We start from the raw sequence: 16757 nt of genomic DNA, 5'->3' as shown, positions 1-16757 counted from the left end.
ATTTTTCATTAAGAAGAAAATGACTTCATGACAGTCCTTAAGACAACGATAGAACTTGGGGAAATATGGATTCCTTGATGTTTTCTATGCATTTGCAATAATAATGAATTTATTATTGCAATGAATTTATTATCTGCCCAGGCTGGTCATGAACTGCTCAAGTGATCCACCTGCTTTAGCCTCCCAAAGTGCTGGGATTACAGATGTGAGCCACTGTGCCTGGCCTGAGTAAGAGAGATAGAGTATAGTGGATTATTTCATCTTGATAAGTATAAGAACTCACCTTCATTTCTGGAAGATATTTTCACCGGCTGTAGGATTCTAGTTGACAGTTTTTGTTTTTAAAAAGTGTTTGAAAAGTGATATTCCACTGTCTTCTGGCTTACTTTGTTTCCAACAAGAAGTCTGCCATAATTCTTATTTTTCTTCCTCTGTACATAATATGTCATTTTTCCTCTGGCTGCTTTTGAGATTTTCTTTTTTTTTTTTTAACTCATCTTTTTTTAATTATTATTATTATACTTCAAGTTCTGGGTACATGTGCATAACGTGCAGGTTTGTTACATATGTATACTTGTGCCATGTTGCTGTGCTGCACCCATCAACTCGTCAGCACCCATCAACTCGTCATTTACATCAGGTATAACTCCCAATGCAATCCCTCCCCACTCCCCACTCCCCATGATAGGCCCCGGTGTGTGATGTTCCCCTTCCCGAGTCCAAGTGATCTCATTGTTCAGTTCCCACCTATGAGTGAGAACATGCGGTGTTTGCTTTTCTGTTCTTGCGATAGTTTGGTGAGAATGATGGTTTCCAGCTGCATCCATGTCCCTACAAAGGACACAAACTCATCCTTTTTTATGGCTGCATAGTATTCCATGGTGTATATGTGCCACATTTTCTTAATCCAGTCTGTCACTGATGGACATTTGGGTTGATTCCAAGTCTTTGCTATTGTGAATAGTGCCGCAATAAACATACGTGTGCATGTATCTTTATAGCAGCATGATTTATAATCCTTTGGGTATATACCCAGTAATGGGATGGCTGGGTCATATGGTACTTCTAGTTCTAGATCCTTGAGGAATCGCCATACTGTTTTCCATAATGGTTGAACTAGTTTACAATCCCACCAATAATGGTTGAACTAGTTTACAATCCCACCAACAGTGTAAAAGTGTTCCTATTTCTCCACATCCTCTCCAGCACCTGTTGTTTCCTGACTTTTTAATGATTGCCATTCTAACTGGTGTGAGATGGTATCTCATTGTGGTTTTGATTTGCATTTCTCTGATGGCCAGTGATGATGAGCATTTTTTCATGTGTCTGTTGGCTGTATGAATGTCTTCTTTTGAGAAATGTCTGTTCATGTCCTTTGCCCACTTTTTGATGGGGTTGTTTGTTTTTTCTTGTAAATTTGTTTGAGTTCTTTGTAGGTTCTGGATATTAGCCCTTTGTCTGATAAGTAGATTGCAAAAATTTTCTCCCATTCTGTAGGTTGCCTGTTCACTCTGATGGTAGTGTCTTTTGCTGTGCAGAAGCTTTTTAGTTTAATTAGATCCCATTTGTCAATTTTGGCCTTTGTTGCTGTTGCTTTTGGTGTTTTAGACATGAAGTCCTTGCCCATGCCTATGTCCTGAATGGTATTACCTAGGTTTTCTTCTAGGGTTTTTATGGTATTAGGTCTAACATTTAAGTCTCTAATCCATCTTGAATTAATTTTCGTATAAGGAGTAAGGAAAGGATCCAGTTTCAGCTTTCTACTTATGGCTAGCCAATTTTCCCAGTACCATTTATTAAATAGGGAATCCTTTCCCCATTTCCTGTTTTTCTCAGGTTTATCAAAGATCAGATGGCTGTAGATGTGTGGTATTATTTCTGAGGACTCTGTTCTGTTCCATTGGTCTATATCTCTGTTTTGGTACCAGTGCCATGCTGTTTTGGTTACTGTAGCCTTGTAGTATAGTTTGAAGTCAGGTATCGTGATGCCTCCAGCTTTGTTCTTTTGACTTAGGATTGTCTTGGCAATGCGGGCTCTTTTTTGGTTCCATATGAACTTTAAAGCAGTTTTTTCCAATTCTGTGAAGAAACTCATTGGTAGCTTGATGGGGATGGCATTGAATCTATAAATAACCTTGGGCAGTATGACCATTTTCACGATATTGATTCTTCCTATCCATGAGCATGGTATGTTCTTCCATTTATTTGTGTCCTCTTTTATTTCACTGAGCAGTGGTTTGTAGTTCTCCTTGAAGAGGTCCTTTACATCCCTTGTAAGTTGGATTCCTAGGTATTTTATTCTCTTTGAAGCAATTGTGAATGGAAGTTCATTCATGATTTGGCTCTCTGTTTGTCTGTTACTGGTGTATAAGAATGCTTGTGATTTTTGCACATTAATTTTGTATCCTGAGAGTTTGCTGAAGTTGCTTATCAGCTTAAGGAGATTTTGGGCTGAGACAATGGGGTTTTCTAAATATATAATCATGTCATCTGCAAACAGGGACAATTTGACTTCTTCTTTTCCTAACTGAATACCCTTGATTTCTTTCTCTTGCTTGATTGCCCTAGCCAGAACTTCCAACACTATGTTGAATAGGAGTGGTGAGAGAGGGCATCCCTGTCTTGTGCCAGTTTTCAAAGGGAATGTTTCCAGTTTTTGCCCATTCAGTATGATATTGGCTGTGGGTTTGTCATAAATAGCTCTTATTATTTTGAGATACATTCCATCAATACCGAATTTATTGAGAGTTTTTAGCATGAAGGGCTGTTGAATTTTGTCAAAGGCCTTTTCTGCATCTATTGAGATAATCATGTGGTTTTTGTCTTTGGTTCTGTTTATATTCTGGATTACGTTTATTGATTTGCGAATGTTGAACCAGCCTTGCATCCCAGGGATGAAGCCAACTTGATCATGGTGGATAAGCTTTTTGATGTGCTGCTGGATCTGGTTTGCCAGTATTTTATTGAGGATTTTTGCGTCGATGTTCATCAGGGATATCGGTCTAAAATTCTCTTTTTTTGTTGTGTCTCTGCCAGGCTTTGGTATCAGGATGATGTTGGCCTCATAAAATGAGTTAGGGAGGATTCCCTCTTTATCTATTGATTGGAATAGTTTCAGAAGGAATGGTACCAGCTCCTCCTTGTACCTCTGGTAGAATTCAGCTGTGAATCCATCTGGTCCTGGACTTTTTTTGGTTGGTAGGCTGTTAATTATTGCCTCAATTTCAGAGCCTGCTATTGGTCTATTCAGGGATTCAACTTCTTCCTGGTTTAGTCTTGGGAGAGTGTAAGTGTCCAGGAAATTATCCATTTCTTCTAGATTTTTTAGTTTATTTGCATAGAGGTGTTTATAGTATTCTCTGATGGTAGTTTGTATTTCTGTGGGGTCGGTGGTGATATCCCCTTTATCATTTTTTATTGCGTCTATTTGATTCTTCTCTCTTTTCTTCTTTATTAGTCTTGCTAGCGGTCTATCAATTTTGTTGATCTTTTCAAAAAACCAACTCCTGGATTCATTGATTTTTTGGAGGGTTTTTTGTGTCTCTATCTCCTTCAGTTCTGCTCTGATCTTAGTTATTTCTTGCCTTCTGCTAGCTTTTGAATGTGTTTGCTCTTGCTTCTCTAGTTCTTTTAATTGTGATGTTAGAGTGTCAATTTTAGATCTTTCCAGCTTTCTCTTGTGGGCATTTAGTGCCATAAATTTCTCCCTACACACTGCTTTAAATGTGTCCCAGAGATTCTGGTATGTTGTATCTTTGTTCTCATTGGTTTCAAAGAACATCTTTATTTCTGCCTTCATTTCGTTATGTACCCAGTAGTCATTCAGGAGCAGGTTATTCAGTTTCCATGTAGTTGAGTGGTTTTGATTGAGTTTCTTAGTCCTGAGTTCTAGTTTGATTGCACTGTGGTCTGAGAGACAGTTTGTTATAATTTCTGTTCTTGTACATTTGCTGAGGAGTGCTTTACTTCCAATTATGTGGTCAATTTTGGAATAAGTGTGATGTGGTGCTGAGAAGAATGTATATTCTGTTGATTTGGGGTGGAGAGTTCTGTAGATGTCTATTAGGTCTGCTTGCTGCAGAGATGAGTTCAATTCCTAGATATCCTTGTTAACTTTCTGTCTCATTGATCTGTCTAATGTTGACAGTGGGGTGTTGAAGTCTCCCATTATTATTGTATGGGAGTCTAAGTCTCTTTGTAAGTCTCTAAGGACTTGCTTTATGAATCGGGTGCTCCTGTATTGGGTGCATATATATTTAGGATAGTTAGCTCTTCCTGTTGAATTGATCCCTTTACCATTATGTAATGGCCTTCTTTGTCTCTTTTGATCTTTGATGGTTTAAAGTCTGTTTTATCAGAGACTAGTATTGCAACCCCTGCTTTTTTTTGTTCTCCATTTGCTTGGTAGATCTTCCTCCATCCCTTTATTTTGAGCTTGTGTATGTCTCTGCATGTGAGATGGTTCTCCTGAATACAGCAGACTGATGGGTCTTGACTTTTTATCCAGTTTGCCAGTCTGTGTCTTTTAATTGGAGCATTTAGTCCATTTACATTTAAGGTTAATATTGTTATGTGTGAACTTGATCCTGCCATTATGATATTAACTGGTTATTTTGCTCGTTAGTTGATGCAGTTTCTTCCTAGCCTCGATGGTCTTTACATTTTGGCATGTTTTTGCAGTGGCTGGTACCGGTTGTTCCTTTCCATGTTTAGTGCTTCCTTCAGGGTCTCTTGTAAGGCAGCCTGGTGGTGACAAAATCTCTAAGCATTTGCTTATCTGTAAAGGATTTTATTTCTCCTTCACTTATGAAACTTAGTTTGGCTGGATATGAAATTCTGGGTTTAAAATTCTTTCTTTAAGAATGTTGAATATTGGCCCCCACTCTCTTCTGGCTTCTAGAGTTTCTGCCGAGAGATCTGCTATTAGTCTGGTGGTGGGCTTCCCTTTGTGGGTAACCCGACCTTTCTCTCTGGCTGCCCTTAAGATTTTTTCCTTCATTTCAACTTTGGTGAATCTGGCAATTATGTGTCTTGGAGTTGCTCTTCTAGAGAAGTATCTTTGTGGCGTTCTCTGTATTTCCTGAATTTGAATGTTGGCCCTCCCTACTAGGTTGGGGAAGTTCTCCTGGATGATATCCTGAAGCATGTTTTCCAACTTGGTTCCATTTTCCCCCTCACTTTCCGGCACCCCAATCAGATGTAGATTTGGTCTTTTTACATAATCCCATACTTCTTGCAGGCTTTGTTCATTTCTTTTTCTTCTTTTTCCTTTAGACTTCTCTTCTCACTTCATTTCATTCATTTGATCCTCAATCACTGATACTCTTTCTTCCAGTTGATCGAGTCGGTTACTGAAGCTTGTGCATTTGTCACGTATTTCTCGTGTCATGGTTTTCATCTCTGTCCGTTCGTTTATGGCCTTCTCTGCATTAATTATTCTGGTTATCAATTCTTCCACTCTTTTTTCAAGATTTTTAGTTTCTTTGCGCTGGGTACGTAATTCCTGCTTTAGCTCTGAGAAGTTTGATGGTCTGAAGCCTTCTTCTCTCATCTCGTCAAAGTCATTCTCCATCCAGCTTTGATCCATTGCTGGCGATGAGCTGTGTTCCTTTGGAGGAGGGAGATGTGCTCTTATTTTTTGAATTTCCAGCTTTTCTGCCCTGCTTTTTCCCCATCTTTGTGGTTTTATCTGCCTCTGGTCGTTGATGATGGTGACGTACTGATGGGGTTTTGGTGTGGGTGTCCTTCCTGTTTGTTAGTTTTCCTTCTAACAGTCAGGACCCTCAGCTGTAGGTCTATTGGAGATTGCTTGAGGTCCACTCCAGACCCTGTTCGCCTGAGTGTCAGCAGCAGAGGCTGCAGAAGATAGAATACTGCTGAACAGCGAGTGTACCTGTCTGATTCTTGCTTTGGAAGCTTGCTCTCAGGGGTGTACTCCACCGTGTGAGGTGTGGGGTGTCGGTCTGCCCCTAGTGGAGGATGTCTCCCAGTTAGGCTACTCAGGGGTCAGGGACCCACTTGAGCAGGCAGTCTGTCCGTTCTCAGATCTCAACCTCCGTGTTGGGAGATCCATTGCTCTTCAAAGCTGTCAGACAGAGTCGTTTGCGTCTGCAGAGGTTTCTGCTGCTTTTGTTGTTGTTGTTGTTGTTGTTTAGCTGTGCCCTGTCCCCAGAGGTCGAGTCTACAGAGACTGGCAGGCCTCCTTGAGCTGCTGTGAGCTCCACCCAGTTCGATCTTCCCAGGGCTTTGTTTACCTACTTAAGCCTCAGCAATGGCAGGCACCCCTCCCCCAGCCTCACTGCTGCCTTGCCCTTAGATCGCAGACTGCTGTGCTAGCAATGAGGAAGGCTCCGTGGGCGTGGGACCCTCCCGGCCAGGTGTGGGATATGATTTCCTGGTGTGCCCATTTGCTTAAAGTGCAGTATTGGGGTGGGAGTTACCTGATTTTCCATGTGTTGTGTGTCTCAGTTCCCCTGGCTAGAAAAAGGAATTCCCTTCCCCCTTGCACTTCCCAGGTGAGGCGATGCCTCGCCCTGCTTCAGCTCTGGCTGGTCGGGCTGCAACTGCTGACCAGCACCGATTGTCTGGCACTCCCTAGTGAGATGAACCCAGTACCTCAGTTAAAAATGCAGAAATCACCTGTCTTCTGTGTCACTCGCGCTGGGAGCTGGAGACTGGAGCGGTTCCTATTCGGCCATCTTGCTCCACCCCCTGCTTTTGAGATTTTCTATTTATCATTGGTTTGAAGCAGTTTAAGATAAGACCTTGTATAGTTTTATTTTTTACATATTGTTTTACTTTATTTAGTTTCTTGCATCTGCATGTTTATAGTTCTCATCAAATTTGAATAATAGTGACATATATACATCTTATATATGGCATATACAATATATTATATTTGGCATACATATATCAAATATATATAATGTATATTCTATTCTTTCTCTCTAGCCTCTCCTTCAAAGACTCCAGTTATATTTGTATTAGCTGCTTTGAAATTTTACCACAGCTGACTAATGGTCTGTTCATTTTTGTTGTATCTTTTTTTTTCCCTCTCTTTGTTTCTTTCTATTCCCATGTCTTGGAATTGATTAATCTTTCTTTAGCAGCATGTAATCTGCTGTTAATCCTATCCAGTGTATTTTCATCTCAGACTGTATTTTTCATGTAAATTTAATTTATGTCTTTTTTAAGGTCTTCTATGTAACTCCTCATCATGTCATATTTTCCCCCAGCTTTTTTATTTTATTTTATTCTATTTTTTGGGATAAAGTCTCACTCTGTTGCCCAGGCTGAAGTGCAGTGGTGAGATTTCAACTCACTGCAACCTTCGCCTCCTGGGTTCAAGTGATTCTGGTGCCTCAGCCTCCCGAGTAGCAGGGATTACAGGCATGTGTCTCCACACCCAGCTAATTTTCATATTTTTCAGGGAGACGGGGTTTCACCACATTGGCCAGGCTGGTCTTGAACTCCTGACCTCAGGTGAACCACCCACCTTGGCCTTGCAAAGTACCACAAGTATGAGCTGCCACACTGGCCTAGCTTCTTTAATACAAGGAATATAGTTATATTTGTTTCAATGTCCTTGTCTACAGATTCTGTCATCTGTGTCCTTTCTATTGTCTTTTAATTCTCACCTGATGTGTCCTTTCTAAGTCAGTTTAAGTAGACTGATTTTTTTTTCCCCTTCTTATCATGGGTTATGGTTTTCTGTCTCTCTGCATTCCTAACATTATTTGATTTGGTGTTAGACATTGCGAATTGTAACTTATTGAGTGCTGGATTTTCTTGCATTTTGTGTTCTTTTAGCTTTGTTTTGGTATACAATAAAGTTCCTTAAAAACAATTTGCATGGCCGGGCGCGGTGGCTCACGCCTGTAATCCCAGCACTTTGGGAGGCCGAGGCGGGCGGATCACAAGGTCAGGAGATCGAGACCATGGTGAAACCCCGTCTCTACTAAAAAAAATACAAAAAATGAGCCGGGCGCGGTGGCGGGCGCCTGTAGTTCCAGCTACTCGGGAGGCTGAGGCAGGAGAATGGCGTGAACCCAGGAGGCGGAGCTTGCAGTGAGCCAGGATCGCGCCACTGCACTCCAGCTTGGGCGACAGAGCGAGACTCCGTCTCAAAAAAAAACAAAAACAAAAACAAAAAAAAACAATTTGCATCTTTTCAAGCTGCGTTTTAAATTTTTTTAGGCAGGATAAGAGCAGCTTTTGGTCAATGGCTATTCTTTTTCCCGCTATGGAGGCAATATGACTTTTAAGAAAATAGACCTTATTTTTTAGAATAGTTTCAGATTCACAGCAAAATTGAGCAGGAAGTACAAAAAGTTCCCATATACCCCCTGCCTGCACACATGCATAGCCTCCTAGACTATCAACATCTCTCTCCAGAATGGTACATTTGTTACAGTTGATGAACTTACATTGACATGTCATTATCAAACAAATTCCACAGTTCACATTGGGGGTCAACACTCTTTTGAAGGTTCTAAGCCAGTGATCTCCCACAGATTTGGCACCAGGGACTGGTTGTATGAAAGACAATTTTTCCACAGACAAGGTGGGGGTGGGATGGTAGAGGTTGGGAGTTGGGTGGTTTCAGTAGGAAACTGTTCCACCTCAGATCATCAGGCACTAGAGTCTCATAAGGAGCGTGCAGCCTAGATCCCTGGCACGTACAGTTCACAATAGGGCTTGTGCTCCAATGCTAATCTAATGCCAGCGCTGATCTGACAGGAGGTAGAACTCAGGCCACAATGCTTTCTGGCTGGCTGCTCACCTCCTGCTGTGCGGCCCCATTCCTAACAGGCCATGAACCAGTGCTGGGGGTTGGGAACTCCTGTTCTAACCAATGCTCCCTCTACTAAAAGGGATTTTCACTGTAGCTGATGGAAACATCAAGTGTTGCAAGCTCTGTGTGAGCTACACAGATTAATCCTTTTGGGAAGTTCTTTCCCCTGCTTTGCATAATTTCCTCAAATACATGTACTAATGAGTACTTAGCTGAAGACTGAAGACAGCTATCCAAGGCATTCTGTCTGTGCAGCAATCTATTCTCTAGTCTGTCCTGTGATGTCTACCCACCCTGACTTCTTCAAGCTTACTACCAGGCTCTGCCTGGGTCCTCCCTCCCTGCTCTGCACTTGACAATCTCAGGCAGGAAACTGGAGCAGTCATAGGGCTCACCTCTTTTATTTTCTCTCTCTCAGGGATCACTGTCCTGTACTGCACTATATCCAATGTTGAAGCTAGAGTTTAAAATACCTTTTCCAGTTTCTTAGTTGTTTAAGGTGGAGGACAAATCTGGTCCCTATTACTCCAACTTGGCCAGAAGCTGAAGTCTCCGTTCAATCTTTGTGGTCAGAAAGAACAGCATGACAGAAGGCAGCCTGTTAGAATGGGAAGATCCGTGGACTAAGAATCAGAATTACCTAGGCTCTAGCCTCAGCGCTGTATTTACTAACTTTGTGCAAGTGATTGATCCTTCTTGAATTTCTGTTTCCTCATTTGTAAAGTGGGTCAAATCATAATTCCACAGCTGCTGTACAGATCGGTTGAAGTAGTGTCTTAATGTTCACGAGTGTATTTCTCTTTCAGGGTTATATAGTTATTTATTTATTTTCAGGTCCCAATAAACTGTCCAAATCTTTTGGGGTAAGTTTAGGCACTGAATATAGCAGAAGCTGGTGTTAGAAAAGTTGATTTACACTGGAATATTTTTCATAGAATCACCCTCAATTCTCACTAACAAACTGAGAAGAAAAAAAAAAAAGAGAGAATTACTCCCAAGAGCATCTGAGGAAGCACAACAGGGACAGACTTGAAGGCACCTGGGCAGTCCTCTGGTTTTGCAGTAGGGGTAGGACAGGGCTATGTGTCCTCTCAGAGACTGGAGCAGGTTCTGTGTGTGAGTAGCAATGGGAACAGTCATGGTCTGGCAACCAGCCTGTGGTAGGAAGGAAGGTTATAGCTGGAGAAGTCCAAAGGGCAGCCAGGCAAGTATTCTTTGAGCTGGGGAACAAAAGACATTTTAAACATTTTGCTCTGCTTCAGGCAGCTGATGTCATGGTGATGATTCACCACATCAGGAACACCCTGTCCAGTGGGCTCAGGCAAGCCCGCCAGGCCACTTCTCTAAAGACACAACCTGAGGCCTCCTGCAATAATTCTCACAGAGCATTCTGAACACACATGTAAAGTGTTATGTCCCTGATCATATAGGCCCCATGTGTGCAATGTGTGAAATGGGACCTGCTTAATTTCTGACCAGCTCTTTCTTATTTTGTTTTGCAGAAAATCACAATGGTAAGAAAAATGAAGACAGGCAAAAGCTACTGGCTCCCAGGTAACTCTGAATGATGAAGGGGCTGATAATGGACTGACCAAATCTAGAGAGGATTCCAGAAGCAAGGGCTCAAATCTAGAGGATTCCAGAAGCAAGGGCTCAAGAGGTTAAAGGTCCCAGATCTGGAAAAAGCAGAAACTGCTGATTGTTCCTTTTTTGTTGACTGATTATACAATGTGTCCTTTTAAAAATGGTTCTCTGTTCTCTTTGCAGTTCTTGTATTGGTTCCTATTTCCTAGTAATTTCTCACACTTAGTTAACTAGTCAGTCTTACCGAAAAGTAAACTAACCAGAGATCCCTGGTTTCTGTATCTTTAAAACCTATATGGTTACAAACCAAAGGGAGATGCCTATCTGGTTTCTGCACGATTGTCCTGAATTATCTTGGCAGATATTTTGTAGCCAGAAAATTACGTTGAAAGATAAACTGAAACCATAGCAAGTATTTAGAGCTAGGAGTCTAAAATCTGCAAAAGCCCTGGGATGTTATGTTGTCTCAAGAGCTGGTATTCAATGGACCACTCCACATCATATGAAATAAAATTTGAACACAGCATTTTGACGCCAATAGTGTGGGTCTCTGTGTCCTGTGTGCCCTGAGTGTATTTTAGAGTGGTTGTTGAGTCTGCTGCCTTATCTGTGTGTTATGAGGTCAATGCACTGATCACTTGCTGTTTTCACTTCTATACTAACTCTTGGCCCACTATACTCCCAGTCAAAAGTGGATTGTATACTTCCTCTTTGATATGATGGTCCCTTTGGTTTTGGTGCCTCTTCCATGAGCTTCAGATCAGAACTAGCTATGAAGCTGTGGTTCCAGGCTGCCTTGGTTGAATCCCTTGTCTTGCCTACTCCACCAGGCTCAGGAGGAAGGTCTACGAGGAAGCAGTGGATGAAGTCCTGGAGGACTCACTAGATGAACAGTATTTGACTTATTCCAGCCACCATGGCTCCCACCAGCTTCCCAGCAGCAATGCCTTCCTCTCTGATGTACAAGAAGACTCCTCTGCTCTGGATTTAGCCAGTGAGTGCTCCTTTGATAAGAAAAATAAAGCTCCATCAATCTCTCCGTAGCTCCTACATTCTACATGCTCAACAGCTCTGTCTAAACTGAGAGATGTTATTCTCTGCAGGCAGGCCCTAAAGATCCACTAATTCACTAAAAAAGTGATTAGGCTGAACACAGCTCTGGGGTCAAGTCTCAATTACAGGTCACTGATGAGTTAGGTAATTTGCTGTGTTCCTATTCTCACCTCAGTCCCTCTGGCCCCGACTGGCATCTGCAAGCTGGTATACTCAAAGCAGGCCAGAATGGAGAGAGTGAAGAGATCATGGCAGACTCTCTGCCACTACTGCAGCACATGTACAAATCCGTTTAACAGATCTCCTTCTTTAAAGTGGGACATCTTATCTTTCCTGAAATATATATATATATATATATTTTGAGACAGGGTCTCTTGCTCTGTCACCCACGCTGGATTGCAGTGGCATGATCTTGCTCACCACAACCTACAACCTGGGGTCAAATGACCCTCCCACCTCAGCCTCCTGAGTAGCTGAGACCACAGCTGATGCCACTACTCCCGGCTATATTTTTGCCTTTTTGGTAGAGACAGGGTCTTGCCTTGTGGCCCAGGCTGGCCTCAAACTCCTGAGCGCAAGCAATTCAGCCACCCCTGCCTCCCAAAGTGCTGGGATTACAGATGTGAGCCACCGCGCCCAGCCTTCCTGAAATATTCTTGATGATTATAGTTCCTGAAGAGTTTTCCCAAGCTGTTCTAGCCATCCCAAGAATGTTGGCAGGCTTGTCCAAAAGTTTGGAGGTGCAATTATAATTTCAAGCTCCAGTCTCCATCTCCCCTCAGGTGCTTGCTTTCCCATAAGGTTCCATCTGACTACTAGAATATCAGGGGACTTCCATAAAGACAAGACTTTGATCTTGGCAACCCTTTGGTGAATAGCCCGGATTCTCAATCTTTGTGCAGCACCAAGGTATTTTTACGATCTCTTTTAGTTTAGTCTCAATGTTGTAATTCAATCTAAATAAACAACGAGGCTATCTGCTGGAGAAAAGGCTGAATCTAATGGCAATGCCACCAGCATGCCCTCTTCCCAGAATAACTCCACGCTAGCCATTGGAGCTTCTCTAGGTATGTAAGAGCCCTTTGAGTTGGTAGCCTCACTGCTGTGTGTATAGATTAAAACCTTGACCTATGTCTCCTCTCCCTTACTTGAATGTGTGACTTTATTTATTTATTTATTTATTTATTTATTTTTTTAAGACAGAGTCTCGCTTAGTCGCCCAGGCTGGAGTGCAGTGGCGCGATCTCGGCTCACTGCAAGCTCCGCCTCCCGGGTTTACGCCATTCTCCTGCCTCAGCCTCCCGAGTAGCTGGGACTACAGGCGCCCGCCGCCTCGCCCGGCTAATTTTTTGCATTTTTAGTAGAGACGGGGTTTCACAGTGTTAGCCAGGATGGTCTCGATCTCCTGACCTTGTGATCCGCCCGCCTCGGCCTCCCAAAGTGCTGGGATTACAGGCGTGAGCCACCGCGCCCGGCCGTGTGACTTTACTTTGGGGGCAAAAGTTTGGATTGTTAGGGGACTATGTGCTTTATATACTCTTTTACACAAATAGAAAGAGATTATAATAATTCACTCATTGAGCTTTCATAGTAATGTAAACCACATTAGGCTTGTCATTTTGTCAGGGATGGGTATAAGTATGTGGCTTTTATTACTCATACCATCCTCTGACAAAGGCATCCTTATTTCTCTTTACAATTTCACAATAAGGTGCAGAGGAAGGTCTTTGCCATCTGTTAAAGATGTTCAGGGTCGGGCATGGTGGTTCACACCTATAAACCCCGCACTTTGGGAGGCCTAGGTGGGTGGATCACTTGAGGTCAGGAGTTTGAGACCAGTCCGGCCAACATGCTGAAACCCCGTCTCTACTAAAAATGCAAAATAGCCAAGCATAGTGGTGCATGCCTGTAGTCTCAGCCACTTGGGAGGCTGAGGCATGAGAAACCTTTGAAACTGGGAGACAGAGGTTGCAGTGAGCCAAGATGGTGCCTCTGCACTCCAGCCTGGGTGACAGAAAGAGACTCTGTCAAACAACAACAACAACAACAACAAAAGACATTCAGGAGAGATATTTTGTAGAGAGGAAGATGTTCCCTAGTACCTATAAGTCATCTCAAGGAGGTGGTCACACCTTTCCTAGTGCTAGAAAAGCCCTACTCAGAGACCTTCAGTGTTTTCCCACCTCCTGTCAACCTGCCTTATACTTCCTGTGTCTCCATGTGGGAGGCATCCCTGTGGAGTCTGCTTAGCACTTGGCCATGCTTTGTTTGAAACCTTAAAAGCTATTAAAGAAAGTTGCCTTATGTTCCCTGATGAGAAGATGAAGTTGGCAAAAGCATGGTGAAGGGCAGGGATCTTGATGAGAGGCCCCTGACTACCCCTTCAGTGATCGGCATTCTTCATTTCCCATCTCATTCCATGTCCTGGTGGAACGGCTGCAGAAGATGAGATCTAGAGCCAGCGGCAGCACCTGAAGGAAACCTTTTTCATCAACAACTGCCTGCGAGAAAAGCTGGAACGTCATCTCAGCAGCTTTGATGAAGAAAATGGTAGGAGAGGCCCAAGTGATCTGCTTCTGGCAATATGTATTGTTCTAAAGGCATGTGACTGGGGCAGAGTTTTGTAGATTTCAAGCACTTTGACATACTTTACTTCACTTATTCATTACAAATGTCCCAGCTAGAGAGGTAGGGCAGCTACTATCATTCCTATTTATAGGTGAATAAATAGGCTTAAAGAATTGCCTCCATCTTAGAGGTGTCTACCTCTAAAATCATTCTTGTGATTCCCAGGTTGTCTGCTGTCTTCTCTCTGCTTCTGTACACCGCCTGCTGTCTCTCTGCTTCTTATGTGATTGGCATTCACTAGAACCCAGGTTTCTGAGCACCTCATGTAGCAGAATGAGAGTCTCCTCTGCTACCATCCTCATCAGCTTCCCTTATGTCTTGGTTACTCTTCATTCTACCACCCCAAGGTGGTTCTCTCCAACCCCCTCCTCTTCGATTGCTCTCACACAGAGGCCATCATTTCACAACATCATGCTGGGCCAGAAGAACAGTAACCAGGTCCCTTCCCATACCAAAGCAGCAACTATTTCAGGAAAGCCTCCTTCATATTGCAGCCATTGGACGTGATAATACATGTGACGTGCTGGCATTGGTTGAGAATCATGATTAAGCTTCTGTCCCATCACACTAAAGTTCCAGCCTTGAGTCCCCACGGTTTTCTCCCTAGGCTAAGATAGAGAGGAAGAACATGAAATGTGCAGAAAGAATTCTCTTAAGCAAACGTGTATGACTTGCCTAAATTGTAATTATTTCCTGGAACAAGATGCACCTCCAACCTCTACAGGCAGATCATAGATTCCGTTGTCCAGCTGTATAATGAAAACAGAGTTCTCAGAGAAGAATACTGGCGACTCCCCCGGCTTGCCTGAATCAAATTTCCAGAGGTAAGTGGTAAAAGGTCACAATATGAAGTCACTCTCAGATGGGTCCCTTCTCTTGTCACACCCCACTGTAGAAACAAAAGAGGACGGTGCGGCCAGAGCTGCTCAAAGCCTTATAACCCACAATTCTCACAGTTACTCTTAAGTTAGAGAGGGCTGCTTTCTAGATGCACCCCCTCCAGGCCCCCAGACTGCCAGGCTCCAGGAATAAGTAGCTCTAAGAAATATAGTATTTCGGTGCAAGCCACACTCCATTATTGCAAATCGGAGAAGAGAAGGACAAACATAAAAGGTGAAAAGATTTAAGAGAACAACATGGTGAAACCCCATCTCTACTACAATACAAAAATTAGCTGGGTGTGGTGGCACGCACCTGTAGTCCCGACTACTCAGGAGGCTGAGGCAGGAGAATCATTTGAACCCGGGAGGCGGAGGTTGCAGTGAGCCAAGATTGCATCACTGCACTCTAGCCTGGGTGACAGAGCAAGCTTCCATCTCAAAAAAAAAAAAAAAAAAGAAAGAAAGAAAGAAAGAAAAAAAATTTAAGAGAACAATTATTTTAATTGAATACATTTTGTCAAGATTAAATCAACTTTCCCCTAGAGTACTGAAACAATAAGCAATCATAATTTAGATTCTAAGTTACTGGTCTTTGAGAAAGTGTGAAAACCAAAAAGGTGCCATAAGCCAAAAAAGGACCAAAAGTTCTAATTTTCAAACTGATGAAAATAAAGTACTAAAAAATTGAAATCATCATAATTCATTTTGGTCCTTGACAAAATACAAATTTATTAATTCAAATCATAATATCCTAGCTACCTTATTGTGCCTAGCTTTTACCACTAAGGAGAAAAAACAAACGCAAACAAAAGTATGTTCAAACTTGCAAACATGTTTACAAACCTGCAAAATCTCTTCAGCCTATCCCTTAAACTCCACACTTGGTATTTACTAAGCTCTGCTGTGTACAATACCCACCTTAATATGCATTCTTGCACAAGTTCTATTAGGTATAAGCCAAGATCACATGAGATTTTTTTTACCCTCTCATGCCTATGTTTGCTTTTGCTTCCAAAGACCCTTCTAAGTTAGGACTGTCCTCAGACTACTGGGGTCACTTAGTCACAAACTTGCTTGAGGCTCAGAGCTGGCAATACCTGGGAGTTTATGTCAATCCCACAGCACCCAGCAACCCCGCCTGCAAAGTATTTACCCATGATTGACAGGTGCAGGTGTATGAAAGCCCAGTTCCTTGACTTGAACGGTGTCTTTCTGGTGAATTAGCTTTGAGAAAAGGGAATCCAGAGGCCAGCTTTGTAAAAATCCAGATAGATAAATGGAAAGAAATCTTAGCCTTGGCAGTCCAGTTGAGAAAGATAGTGATTTACTTGAGACTGTGAAAAGAGAGACTGAAATCTTTACTTTCTCGTGGGAAAGAAGCCTATGGTGAAAGAGAAACAAAGACAATGGTGGGAAATAGGTGGGTCTACTCAGTAGCTTTAAACCATTCTGTCATATTATAAAGCCTGGTGAGCTTTTAACTAACCCAAGTGCCTGGACTCTACACATAGACATTCTGATTTAAATGCTTCCAGGTGGATGGAAGCCACTAGTAGTCTTAAAAAGCTCCCAAGTAATTTTAACATGTGGCTAGAGATGAATAGGACCATCTATCTACTAGAATCTCAAGTCACCAGCAAAAAGGTGTCCCAAATGTGCAGCTACCTCATAGAAAAAGCTTAACACTACCCGTTGATAGAATTTGCCTTCCTCTCTCCGTGGTCTTGTTTGCATAGCATGGAAAAAAGAGGAGAGAAAAAGAGGTAGATGGATAGATTGAACCTATAATTTACCTATGTAGAGCAGTTTCTCAAACT

General features: G+C 42.4%; 1 pseudogene; it reads left to right on the top strand.

The window, feature by feature from the left end:
• The window catches only part of LOC102146482 (NBPF family member NBPF6-like protein), a 138161-nt pseudogene extending 126739 nt beyond the window's left edge, over positions 1-11422 (top strand).
• Positions 11423-16757: the final 5335 nt, after the last annotated feature.

The sequence above is a fragment of the Macaca fascicularis genome, chromosome 1, assembly GCF_037993035.2.
Source record: "Macaca fascicularis isolate 582-1 chromosome 1, T2T-MFA8v1.1".
In the NCBI taxonomy this organism is placed as follows: domain Eukaryota; kingdom Metazoa; phylum Chordata; class Mammalia; order Primates; family Cercopithecidae; genus Macaca; species Macaca fascicularis.
The sequence above is the reverse complement of the archived record's forward strand: the minus strand, read 5'-3'. Positions and strand labels throughout refer to the sequence as shown.